The sequence below is a fragment of the Bufo bufo genome, chromosome 11, assembly GCF_905171765.1.
Source record: "Bufo bufo chromosome 11, aBufBuf1.1, whole genome shotgun sequence".
NCBI lineage: Eukaryota > Metazoa > Chordata > Amphibia > Anura > Bufonidae > Bufo > Bufo bufo.
This window is the reverse complement of record NC_053399.1, coordinates 95,072,656-95,086,960: the sequence shown is the minus strand read 5'-3', so window position 1 is coordinate 95,086,960 and position 14,305 is coordinate 95,072,656. Positions and strand designations below refer to the sequence as shown.

At 46.1% G+C, this 14,305-nt stretch overlaps 1 protein-coding gene across 1 annotated transcript in view; it reads right to left on the bottom strand.

The window, feature by feature from the left end:
* Positions 1-14,305, bottom strand: part of CD84 (CD84 molecule) — a 57,528-nt gene that overhangs the window by 23,909 nt on the left and 19,314 nt on the right. The window lies entirely within an intron of this gene.

The following is a 14,305-nucleotide window of genomic DNA, read 5'->3' as shown; positions in this document are numbered from 1 at the left end:
TACACACACACTGCTCTGAGCTCTTCTCTGGACATCCGAAGCCCCACCCCCTCCACCCCTGACCACTCCCACTGCGCCTCCACTCCCCGCCGCCACGACAATACCAGCGGAAGGGACTGAAGCGGAGCAGACCGGGGCAGAGGAGACGGGAACCCCGGCAGGGATTTGGGCATACAACCTGGGAGGGGCGGAGGCAGCCACCTCGCACCCTCCCCCTGCAACTCCGGATCGGGACAACGCTGTACCCGCGGTCCCACCCCCTCCACCCACAGCCGTCCCCACCACCCCCGCCCCCCTGTCCCCCACCGCCATGCCAAAACCGGCAGGGGGGGCTGCAGGGCGCACGGGAGCGGCGAAGCAGACCGGGGCAGAGGAGGCAGACCCCAGGACAGGGATCCCGGCAACAACCTCTGCAAGGGGGTCAGTGGCAGCCACACCACCCCGCCGCACCTCCACCCGGCACTTGTCCAGTGCCCCAGCAGAGGCGGGCGGAGCCATCCGACCACCAACCATGCCCCCCTCACCACCCGCCCCGGGAGCCTTCCTGTCTGGCCCCTCCAGCTTCTCCTCACCGCCCCTGTTACCGCAAACAGGGACGGCGTCCTGCGCCATCTTTGCCACGTCTGTCTCCCCACTCCTATGCACCGATCCCACAGCAGAGACCGGGCCAGGGAGGATGGTGGGGTTCGTGCCCTGAGCTGGCTTTTCAGCTGGCCCAGGGCACGCAGGGTGGGTCACATAGACATACCTCACCTCTGGCTTTAATGTCTTTGCCTTTCTCTTCTTTCCCATCGGCTCATCTTCAGGCAATTCGTCACCAAAACAAATGTCCTCACTAATTTTGGGGGACTCCAGGTGGCGTATCTCGGCCATAAGCTGCCCCCCAACTCCGCTGTTCTCACTGTACTCGCCTTCCTCATCAGAACTAGTGGGGGGCAGGCATACCTGCTCTGCGGTGATGCCAGTTTCCGCAGGCTGCCCCCCCATGTCCGACTCTTCCTCCTCACTAGAGGAGTCATCTTCCTGCTGCTTTTGGTTTCCAGCCATTTCATTAAACCTTTGATCGTTCATGAGCTTTTCCTTGAAGGGACCACTGTTATCCAGAATGGCCCCCATTCTTTCCTGCAGCTCTTTAATGACTTCTTTTAAGATTTTTATTTTTCTTGATATTTCTGGCCTGTTTTTTCTGGCCGCTTTGTCCACCTTCCCCCTCTCAAGCTTCAGGTTCTCCCTCACCTTCTTGAGGGTCCTATTCGCTTCCTCGTACTCCCGGAGATAGGCCGTGATCCGGGAGCTGTAAACGGCGATTAGTTCCCGGGGCTTCATGTTGCCCCAGTCAGCCTGAACCGGAACCGTCCCATCCCCAGGAGCACTCCGCGTACCTCTTGGAGGGCTACTGTCCGCCCTCCTGGAACTGCCGGCGATGGACACGGCTTCACCTCCGGGGGCTGCAGGGGCCGCTGCACCACGACTCCTGCTGGATCTTCTGACCCCCGAGGCGGGAGATGGAACTGAGGCCGGTAGCTCACCTCCCCTACCTCCCGCCGGCCTACCCCGGGAAGCAGGATCCTGGGTCTTCAGTCGCTTCATTGCCCAGGACCCCACCACCTCCCTGGGGAGAGAGGCAGGGCCTGGGCTGGGATAGATGGAAAAATCCCTGGAAGCGGCTGGACAATCAGCAGGAGCTCCTCCAAACACGACCACACCCGTCCACTGGCTCCTGCACACACGACCACACCCGTCCACTGGCTCCTGCACACTGAGAATTACACCCAGTATACAGGACAGGAGAAGTGGTACTGTGCAGTGTATATATATACAGAATAAGAGCAGATACTGAGGATTACACCAGTATACAGGACAGGAGAAGTGGTACTGTGCAGTGTATATATATACAGAATAAGAGCAGATACTGAGGATTACACCCAGTATACAGGACAGGAGAAGTGGTACTGTGCAGTGTATATATACAGAATAAGAGCAGATACTGAGGATTACACCCGGTATACAGGACAGGAGAAGTGGTACTGTGCAGTGTATATATATACAGAATAAGAGCAGATACTGAGGATTACACCCAGTGTACAGGACAGGAGAAGTGGTACTGTGCAGTGTATATATATACAGAATAAGAGCAGATACTGAGGATTACACCAAGTATACAGGACAGGAGAAGTGGTACTGTGCAGTGTATATATATACAGAATAAGAGCAGATACTGAGGATTACACCCAGTATACAGGACAGGAGAAGTGGTACTGTGCAGTGTATATATATACAGAATAAGAGCAGATACTGAGGATTACACCCAGTATACAGGACAGGAGAAGTGGTACTGTGCAGTGTATATATACAGAATAAGAGCAGATACTGAGGATTACACCCAGTATACAGGACAGGAGAAGTGGTACTGTGCAGTGTATATACACTCACCTAAAGAATTATTAGGAACACCTGTTCTATTTCTCATTAATGCAATTATCTAGTCAACCAATCACATGGCAGTTGCTTCAATGCATTTAGGGGGGTGGTCCTGGTCAAGACAATCTCCTGAACGCCAAACTGAATGTCAGAATGGGAAAGAAAGGTGATTTAAGCAATTTTGAGTGTGGCATGGTTGTTGGTGCCAGACGGGCCGGTCTGAGTATTTCACAATCTGCTCAGTTACTGGGATTTTCACGCACAACCATTTCTAGGGTTTACAAAGAATGGTGTGAAAAGGGAAAAACATCCAGTATGCGGCCGTCCTGTGGGCAAAAATGCCTTGTGGATGCTAGAGGTCAGAGGAGAATGGGCCGACTGATTCAAGCTGATAGAAGAGCAATGTTGACTGAAATAACCACTCGTTACAACCGAGGTCTGCAGCAAAGCATTTGTGAAGCCACAACACGCACAACCTTGAGGCGGATGGGCTACAACAGCAGAAGACCCCACCGGGTACCACTCATCTCCACTACAAATAGGAAAAAGAGACTACAATTTGCACGAGCTCACCAAAATTGGACTGTTGAAGACTGGAAAAATGTTGCCTGGTCTGATGAGTCTCGATTTCTGTTGAGACATTCAAATGGTAGAGTCCGAATTTGGCGTAAACAGAATGAGAACATGTATCCATCCTCTGATGGCTACTTCCAGCAAGATAATGCACCATGTCACAAAGCTCGAATCATTTCAAATTGGTTTCTTGAACATGACAATGAGAAGTGGTACTGTGCAGTGTGTGTATATATATATATATTTTGTTCCAAAAACGAGGCAGCACTTCCAGATTTCGGTGAAAGGGTGAAGACCCCAAACTTTATTCCCCAGCAACGTTTCGGCCTGCTCAATGAGGCCTTTGTCAAGCTATACAACAGTGCAAAACACAGGGTATATATACCCACAAGCCAGTGCAATCACATGTTACAATTAGTGGATAAACATGTTAACAATCACGTAGTATCAATCACATGATAACCATCAGTGCTCAGTCATATGACACTCTCTATGACACATCCATATTGTACATAAATCCATATCAATACAAAAGTATATAAAAGTTCCAGTAGTGATATAAATATTAGTATAAGGTGCATAGTGTATATCTTATGCGTATGTCTATACCCCTTCACATCCAACATGTCGGAGCCAAGGGCCTGTATAGATCGTGATACAAAGTGCTAAGTGTATAAAGGGTTAAAAACATCTCTTAACAAAAGAGGGACACAGCTGCATCCTATAAAGTTTTAAAATAGTAGCACCTACCATCAATGTTTCAACGTGGCCGCGAGTGTTGGCATCCCCATCTTTGCTATGCGCATGCGCCGGGTCAGACAGTCCCCACCCCCCTCTTGGCGCGCGTCACGCACACATGCTCTCACGCTCCCTGGAACGCAGCGTCATACCGTGGAGCGCATCGTACGTGTCGCAACGCCAGGAGGAGAGGGGAGACCATGTGACACGGCCACATCCACTCAGCTTCAAGGGGGCGTACCTATGATCATGGTAACCTGGAATGTTTACATCCAGGCTAAAACATCAGTGGGGAAACGGAGGTAATCGCATTAGCGAAAATGCACACAATCATCACATATGCCTCCGTGGATGTCAGGGAGGGCTGAGCGGGTGCACTATGCTGTCAGTGGCGACCGCGATGGTCTCACTGTTCAGCACATGGATCCCACGGCCGTCCCCTGGTTTCCCACCCGAGGGCCCGTAGTGCCACCCTCTACCTCCCCCCATCCACTCACTCTCACTAGTAAGTAGCTTCAGTGGGTGTTAACCCTTACCATTCGTACAGCGTATCATGCTGTGAATTATTCATGCTGACTGGCACCGCAATGCTGCGACCAGTTTCTCCGCACTTCCATCACCACCACTGTCAAAATCTTAATTGTTTTTCTACTACCAAGTTGACAACATGCAAATAACTGCACACTCAGGGTTGCGCCCACTGATGTCCCCATCTTCTTCATACGGGGAAAGCAGCCACACTCGCGGACACCCAGAATTCATTAACGGCATTGTCCACTAACAGTAGACAAAGGGCCAATGAGCCTGTCCAGAGGTTCTATAAAAAATAGAAAATAGAGAAATTACAAATCATTATCCTCAAAATTAGCACTGTTGTATATTCCCCATACCAGACCAGGCGGATTAGACCCCCACGCCCAGTGAACAGACTGCACATCCTATCCACACAAATCCCATCTGCATTCCGTATTCAGGCCATCAGGTTTGAGTGTACGTAGCCGGTGAATCCACATTATTTCTCGCTGTTTCAATATTCGCTCTCTATTACCTCCTCTTTTCAGAGGAGGAATATGGTCAATCACCCTGAATTTGAGATCCCTCTCTCTGTGTCCAGCCTCTGCAAAGTGCTCGGGCACAGGGAGATCCCTCCGTTTTTGACGAATAGAATATCTGTGGTAGTTCAACCTCGTTTTTACATCACAAGTGGTCTCTCCAACGTAGAGAAGGTCACAAGGGCAGGACAGTAGATAAATAACAAATGAGCTATTACATGTCAGGAAGTGTCGTATCTCAAACTGAGTTTTGAGGACTGGGTGCGTACATTTTTCCCCTTTTAGCATGTGGCTGCAGTTCACGCAGCTCAGACACGGATAACATCCATATCTTTTGTGACCTATATAGGTTTGAACCGATGTCTTCTCTCCGACTACCTCCGCTCTAACCAATTTGTCACGTAGATTACTAGATCTTCTATAAGACATGAGAGGGGGCACAGCAAATTCTTTTACATTACCAAAATTGCTTTTCGATATAGACCAGTGTTTTTTAATGACCCCTGCTATCTGATAACTCACTTCTGTATATGTGGATATAAATGGTACCCTATTTGTGACCCGCTTAGTGACTATCTCAGAAGGACCGGATACCACTGTGTCCAGATGTTTCTGGACCAATTTTTTAGGGTAACCTCTATAGGTAAATTTGTCTGACATTTCTGATAGTCTCAATTCACACAGTTGTGGGTCCTTCACAATTCGCTGGACACGGAGAAACTGACTCCGTGGCAGTGATTTCACCATAGAGCGCGGGTGTCAGCTTTCAAATTTCAGCAATTTTTTGTCTGTAGTCAGCAAAACACAGGGTATATATACACCCACAAGCTAGTGCAATCAGATGTTACAATGTAAACAATCACGTAGTATCAATCACATGATAACCATCAGTGCTCAGTCTTATGACACTCTCTATGACACATCCATATGTAAATAAATCCATGTCAATGGGATCCACAGAAGCTGAGCAGCAGGATGATTGTTTTTTAGGCGCGGTCTTAGATCGAAAAGGACCAGACATGGTGGACAAAGACAGCACAGATGGAGAAAAGGAACAACGCACAGCAAGAAGCCGGCCTGTGAGGAAAAGAACTCAGTAGTGGTAGATATATCTTCCCATGTACTGACTGATGTACAGACTGAGCTTCTATCAAAGGGTTTGTCTTATTGACCCTCAGTGGGTGTAGACTGGTTTCAACTTGAAGTTGATCTACAGCGGTTTTTCAGGAATATTAAGCTTAAAGTGTGGTTCTCAGATGTAAACAAGCATTTGTCTAGTAGTGAAAGTGTTAACAACTGTGAACTCTCCCTTCGCGGTGTTGGTTTACACGCGAAGAGCGACTTCACTCCGCAGTTAAATTGTCCAGCCATTGATACGTACATTAATGCAGTTCGGGCAGATATCAACAACCTCTAGGGTCCTATGCAGGAGAGTGGTTTAAGACATTCGAACATGACATCAGCAGAGATACAGGCTCTTGATGAGCTGTGCAACAATGGTTCCCCCACAGTCAAACCCGCAGACAAGTGGGGAGCTGTTGTTGTCATGGATACAAAATGGTACATCTCTGAGATTCAGAGACAGCTTGGGGATGTTGGTGTGTACAGGCGTCTCAATCATGACCCCAAGTTTGATGTGATTAGAACCATCACTAGAGTGCTTGATAGAGCCAAGATGGGAGGCCTGATTGATGGACCCCTGTACACCTACTTATTAGTGACACATCCCAAGACACCATTAATATACGCGTTACCTAAGATTCACAAGTGCCTCAGTAACCCCCCAGGGAGACCCATAGTGTCCGGGAGGGAGTCAGTGTTCTCCAGCATAGCCATTTTTCTGGACAGGATCCTCCGTCAGTTTGCTAGAACAGCTAAATCGTATATACGAGACACAGACGATTTCTTGGACAAAATTGCGCGGGTGGTGGTGACTCCGAACACTATATTGGCATCATTTGATGTGGTCAGCCTCTAAACCTCTATCAATCATGATAGAGGTGTGGAGGTAGTCAGAAAGTGTTTGATGAACACACAATACACTGATGAATGTAAAGAGTTTATCATTGACCTGCTCGGTGTAGTTTTGAGACACAATTATTTCGCTTTCCAAGATGGCTACTTTCTCCAATTCCGTGGAACCGCAATGGGTTCAAATATGGCGCCGACTTATGCCAACATTTTCATGTCAGGCCTCGAGGCAGAGCACGTCTATGTGTCCTACCATTTCAGCCATGTGCTGGGTGGTGGAGATACATAGACGATGTGTTTGTTGTCTGGGATGGCACTGAGAGTGAATTGGCTGAGTTCCACCATTTCCTGAACAGAATGGATCCTGAGATCCAGTTTACCCTCACTCACTCCACCGAGCAGGTTCAATTTTTAGACACAATGGTAAAGATACAAGGGACGGTATTAATGATTTGTTCATTAAACCGGCAGACTGCAATAAATTGCTGAAATTTGAAGGCTGCCACCCGCGCTCTATGGTGAAATCACTGCCACGGAGTCAGTTTCTCCATGTCCAGCGAATTGTGAAGGACCCACAACTGTGTGAATTGAGACTATCAGAAATGTCAGACAAATTTACCTATAGAGGTTACCCTAAAAAATTGGTCCAGAAACATCTGGACACAGTGGTATCCAGTCCTTCTGAGATAGTCACTAAGCAGGTCACAAATAGGGTACCATTTATATCCACATATACAGAAGGGAGTTATCAGATAGCAGGGGTCATTAAAAAACACTGGTCTATATTGAAAAGCAATTTTGGTAGTGTAAAAGAATTTGCTGTGCCCCCTCTCGTGTCTTATAGAAGATCTAGTAATCTACGTGACAAATTGGTAAGAGCGGAGGTAGTCGGAGAGAAGACATCGGTTCAAACCTATATAGGTCACAAAAGATATGGATGTTATCCGTGTCTGAGCTGCGTGAACTGCAGCCACATGCTAAAAGGGGAAAAATGTACGCACCCAGTCCTCAAAACTCAGTTTGAGATACGACACTTCCTGACATGTAATAGCTCATTTGTTATTTATCTACTGTCCTGCCCTTGTGACCTTCTCTACGTTGGAGAGACCACTTGTGATGTAAAAACGAGGTTGAACTACCACAGATATTCTATTCGTCAAAAACGGAGGGATCTCCCTGTGCCCGAGCACTTTGCAGAGGCTGGACACAGAGAGAGGGATCTCAAATTCAGGGTGATTGACCATATTCCTCCTCTGAAAAGAGGAGGTAATAGAGAGCGAATATTGAAACAGCGAGAAATAATGTGGATTCACCGGCTACGTACACTCAACCTGATGGCCTGAACACGGAATGCAGATGGGATTTGTGTGGATAGGATGTGCAGTCTGTTCACTGGGCGTGGGGGTCTAATCCGCCTGGTCTGGTATGGGGAATATACAACAGTGCTAATTTTGAGGATAATGATTTGTAATTTCTCTATTTTCTATTTTTTATAGAACCTCTGGACAGGCTTATTGGCCCTTTGTCTACTGTTAGTGGACAATGCCGTTAATGAATTCTGGGTGTCCGCGAGTGTGGCTGCTTTCCCCGTATGAAGAAGATGTGGACATCAGTGGGCGCAACCCTGAGTGTGCAGTTATTTGCATGTTGTCAACTTGGTAGTAGAAAAACAATTAAGATTTTGACAGTGGTGGTGATGGAAGTGCGGAGAAACTGGTCGCAGCATTGCGGTGCCAGTCAGCATGAATAATTCACACCATGATACGCTGTACGAATGGTAAGGGTTAACGCCCACTGAAGCTACTTACTAGTGAGAGTGAGTGGATGGGGGGAGGTAGAGGGTGGCACTACGGGCCCTCGGCTGGGAAACCAGGGGACGGCCGTGGGATCCATGTGCTGAACAGTGAGACCATCGCGGTCATCACTGACAGCATAGTGCACCCCCTCAGCCCTCCCTGACATCCACGGAGGCATATGTGATGATTGTGTGCATTTTCACTAATGCGATTACCTCCGTTTCCCCACTGATGTTTTAGCCTGGATGTAAACATTCCAGGTTACCATGATCATAGGTACGCCCCCTTGAAGCTGAGTGGATGTGGCCGTGTCACATGGTCTCCCCTCTCCTCCTGGCGTTGCGACACGTACGATGCGCTCCACGATATGACGCTGCGTTCCAGGGAGCGTGAGAGCGTGTGTGCGTGACGCGCGCCAAGAGGGGGGTGGGGACTGTCTGACCCGGCGCATGCGCATAGCAAAGATGGGGATGCCAACACTCGCGGCCATGTTGAAACATTGATGGTAGGCGCTACTATTTTAAAACTTTATAGGATGCAGCTGTATCCCTCTTTTGTTAAGAGATGTTTTTAACCCTTTATACACTTAGCACCTTTGTATCACGAGCTATACAGGCCCTTGGCTCCGACATGTTGGATGTGAAGGGCTATAGACATACGTATAAGATATACACTATGCACCTTATACTAATATTTATATCACTACTGGAACTTTTATATACTTTTGTATTGACATGGATTTATTTACCATATGGATGTGTCATAGAGAGTGTCATATGACTGAGCACTGATGGTTATCATGTGATTGATACTACGTGATTGTTAACATGTTTATCCACTAATTGTAACATGTGATTGCACTGGCTTGTGGGTATATATACCCTGTGTTTTGCACTGTTGTATAGCTTGACGCAGGCCGAAACGTTGCTGGGGAATAAAGTTTGGGGTCTTCACCCTTTCACCGATATCTGGAAGTGCTGCCTCGTTTTTTGGAACGTATATCTCATGGAGGAGAAGCCGGCCTCCAGGAGGAATTGCACCCAGTGCACACAGTCTGACTGTGCTGCTGCGGTATTTGCTAATATATACAGTACAGACCAAAAGTTTGGACACACCTTCTACTTCAAAGAGTTTTCTTTATTTTCATGACTATGAAAATTGTAGATTCACACTGAAGGCATCAAAACTATGAATTAACACGTGGAATTATATACATAACAAACAAGTGTGAAACAACTGAAAATATGTCATATTCTAGGTTCTTCAAAGTAGCCACCTTTTGCTTTGATTACTGCTTTGCACACTCTTGGCATTCTCTTGATGAGCTTCAAGAGGTAGTCCCCTGAAATGTTTTTCACTTCACAGGTGTGCCCTGTCAGGTTTAATAAGTGGGATTTCTTGCCTTATAAATGGGGTTGGGACCATCAGTTGCGTTGAGGAGAAGTCAGGTGGATACACAGCTGATAGTCCTACTGAATAGACTGTTAGAATTTGTATTATGGCAAGAAAAAAGCAGCTAAGTAAAGAAAAACGAGTGGCCATCATTACTTTAAGAAATGAAGGTCAGTCAGTCAGCCGAAAAATTGGGAAAACTTTGAAAGTAAGGGCTATTTGACCATGAAGGAGAGTGATGGGGTGCTGCGCCAGATGACCTGGCCTCCACAGTCACCGGACCTGAACCCAATCGAGATGGTTTGGGGTGAGCTGGACCGCAGAGTGAAGGCAAAAGGGCCAACAAGTGCTAAGCATCTCTGGGAACTCCTTCAAGACTGTTGGAAAACCATCTCAGGGGACTAGCTCTTGAAGCTCATCAAGAGAATGCCAAGAGTGTGCAAAGCAGTAATCAAAGCAAAAGGTGGCTACTTTGAAGAACCTAGAATATGACATATTTTCAGTTGTTTCACACTTGTTTGTTATGAATATAATTCCACATGTGTTAATTCATAGTTTTGATGCCTTCATAGTCATGAAAATAAAGAAAACTCTTTGAATGAGAAGGTGTGTCCAAACTTTTGGTCTGTACTGTGTATATATATATATATATATATATATATATATACACATACACAGAATAAGAGCAGATACTGAGGATTACACCCAGTATACAGGACAGGAGAAGTGGTACTGTGCAGTGTCCAAATACACAGAATAAGAGCAGATACTGAGGATTACACCCAGTATACAGGACAGAAGAAGTGGTACTGTGCAGTGTCCAAATACACAGAATAAGAGCAGATACTGAGGAACTCTTTTTTAATTTTATACAAAAATACAAAAACGCTACCATAAAATTTTCCAAACAAGGTATAAAGTATATACACTTACCCTACTGGCCCAGCTACATGCATACTATCTCATTCATACCTACTAAAAAAGGAGAAAATGAAACCTAGCCTAACATAAACATCCGATCCGGCTGAGTCCCGACTATATACAAATTTATACAAATTGCTCAGAACAGAAAATAAATTACAACTTCTTACAATAAAAAATAATAAACATCAAATAATGATAATAGAAACATCAAATAACTATAATAATATTTATATATATATATATATATATATATATAATAATTATTATTATTTTTTTATATTACACACATATATGAGAAAACACAAATCTATACTAACCCTACCAATTTATCTATCCCATCACCTTCACCCAGGGCCAACCGCCGCCTCTTGTCCCTCCTTAAGGCCAGCCCTTCCACCACCACCCACACCCAGCCCCTTGCCTCATGTCCTCCTTTGTCCGCATAGTCTAGGGCTGGATGCAGGCCTCCCCACACAAAAATATGAACCCCCCCATCCCATCCCACCCAACCTAACTACACCCCACTTACCCTATCATACAATATATACATCTTATAACAACCATATCAATCTATACAAACCAATATTAAAATCCACCCGAAGGCCCAAGTTCAGTCATTTGCAAACCTTTCTTCAAAAACTCATCTTAAATACAAAACAAAAACCTAATGTGAAAGCCTCAGCCCAACACCAGGAAAAGTGCAACTGAGGCTAAGGCACATCAAAGGTGAAGCCTCTCCAGAGGTAAGAGACCCCATCCGTACCCACCTTCTCGCACTCAAGAGAGCGAACCTTCTCCAGGTCACCTATAATGTTCCTACACACCTCTTCCACAGGGAGGACTTTCTGCTGGGTTGAAACTAAACACCTTAGGTCCTATAATGAAAGTGGACGGGATCCACGTGGACTCCGTACCTATAAAGAGCTGGCACAATTTGAAGATGATACACTTTTTGTGAATGAATGGAAGGAGCTACATAAGGATTTCTCAATGAAAATTCTACAAGCGGTTATGAATAGAAACGAAAGGGAATATGATACAGTCAATATGGAGTTAAAAAGAGCAAAAGAGGAATTAAAATCGCGTATATCAGAGGTCCAATTTGTGGCTTTTGAGAAACGCCTTAACAGGAAACTTGTGGTAACACAAACTGAGATAAAAAAAAAAAAGAAGGATAAATTTCTACGAGACAAAGCTGACTACGATACGGGGCGTATCTTCGATTGGAACAAAAAGAGGTTTAAGAAACGCCGCCCATTCCGGAGACCCAAAAGCGACTATTGGACAACGGAGTCGGAATCTAGTGCGTCTGATGACTCAACTAATCTATCCACCAAACCCCGCAGTAATATCCCTTTAGGAGGAGAACCCGGAGAGGGGGGCGGGGAAGAAGAAAGCGTGCGTAGATCGGCACGCAGGAAAAAACAGGTCCCATGGAGGAGTTAACAGAAGGGGACAGTGTCATTTCTTCTAACCTTGTCATTAACATCAGTGGTGTTGAGTTGCCCTCGGACTGCACCTCGGTCCTCAATTTGGGACTGGGGTTCAGTCCGACGGAACAATTCGACAGGACCACATTCGAAATTGATCTATTTAAAAATGTACGTAAACTGTATTTAAAGAAGCATTTCAATAAGGCCTCGGTCTCCCAGTATATTATAAGGGAAGGAGACAAACCTGTGGATATTGATCCTCTGGGTTATAATATCTCTGAACCCTTTAATGCACAAGAAATAGCCTGTCTAGAATTTTTGGCAGACACAGATCTAAGCCCTGACTCGGCACCACCCACCCCACATAGCAGTTTCAGAGGAGGTATTCCATCCTCTTTTTGCCCCCCTATGCCCGCCGGCTCGATAATTGATGTATTTTATAAGAGGATTCTGAGAGATACAAAGGCCTTAATATATGCAAAAGAGAAGAAGAATTTGAATAGGAGGCAACTCACCGCCATACAATGGCTGCGTAACTCAGACCTCATTATCAAGCCGGCGGACAAGGGGAGTAACGTTGTTGTTATGTCACGTGATTTTTATGCCACTGAGGCGGAAAGACAGTTGAACGATGGTTTGACATACAAGAAATTACTCTCTGATCCCATTCCCGAGATTAGGTCCAAATTGGTGGACCTGTTGCAGAGGTACATTGAGGCAGGTGTCCTCCATGGATCTAACATTGACAAAATGGTTCCTTCCTTCCCGAATAGACCCTCTTGGTATTTTCTCCCCAAGGTGCACAAGTCACTGACCCATCCCCCTGGACGTCCTATTGTGGCGGGGGTTGGGTCAGTGACTGAACCCTTGTCGAGGTACCTAGATTGGTTACTGCGTCCTGTTCTATTTAGGTTTCCCACGTATCTCGGTGACACCAACGACTTCCTCCTGGCCCTTGATGGATTCCAGTGGCAGGAGGGTTGGAGTTTGGTGTCCCTGGATGTGGTTAATCTTTACACCCGGATTCCACAACGTGGAGGTGTAAACGCAGTCCTTGAACTTATTGAGCATTTGGGAAGGAACCATCAGTTCAGTGAATTTGTAGAAGAATCCCTTTTGTTCATTTTAGAAAACAATACGTTTCTCTTCAATGACCAGTGGTATAGGCAAATCTTTGGAACGGCCATGGGGACACCTGTCTCGTGTACCTTTGCGAATATATTCCTGGGCAGATTCGAAGATAGATATATATTCTCAACGTCTAACCCTTTCCTCAGTCACATACGTCTGTTTTTATGCTACGTGGATGATATCTTCATGGTGTGGTCGGGAACACAGGAGCAGTGTGAGCATTTTGTGGCACATCTTAACGACACGAACGACATGAACATGATGTTCACCCTCAATTTTGGGGGTACGACCGTCGAGTTCTTGGACGTTCGTGTTGTTGTAGAAGATGGTGCCTTATGTACCGAAGGGTATCGCAAACCCACTGCCACAAATACCCTGCTGCACCATGAGAGCTATCATCCACGTAGCGTAACTAAATCAGTCCCTTATGGACAGTTTTTAAGACTTAGACGTATTAATAGTCAGGATACAATATTCCTGAGATAGGCGGATGAACTGAGGAACAGATTGATCCAGCGCGGATATCCACCAGAGCAGTTAGATACAGCCCTAGAGAGGGCTAAAACCCACACACAATGATTACTAATGAAACGCAGGAAAAGAAAAAGTGGGATGGATAGTGACGCAGAGAAAAAGGACAGATTTGTGTTCGTGTTCAAGTACAGTCCTATGGCAGACTATATAAAGAAAACAATATTAAATAATTGGGAAATCTTAAAGGCAGAGGATGATTTGGGTGAATTCACAGATCAGAAACCCATATTAGCCTTCAAACGATGTCGCAAGTTTAGGGACATTCTGGTGCGTAGCCGTTACAGCGAGCAGAAACCACGCGATTGGTTGTCACTCGGTAAGCCGGTTGGCAACCATCGCT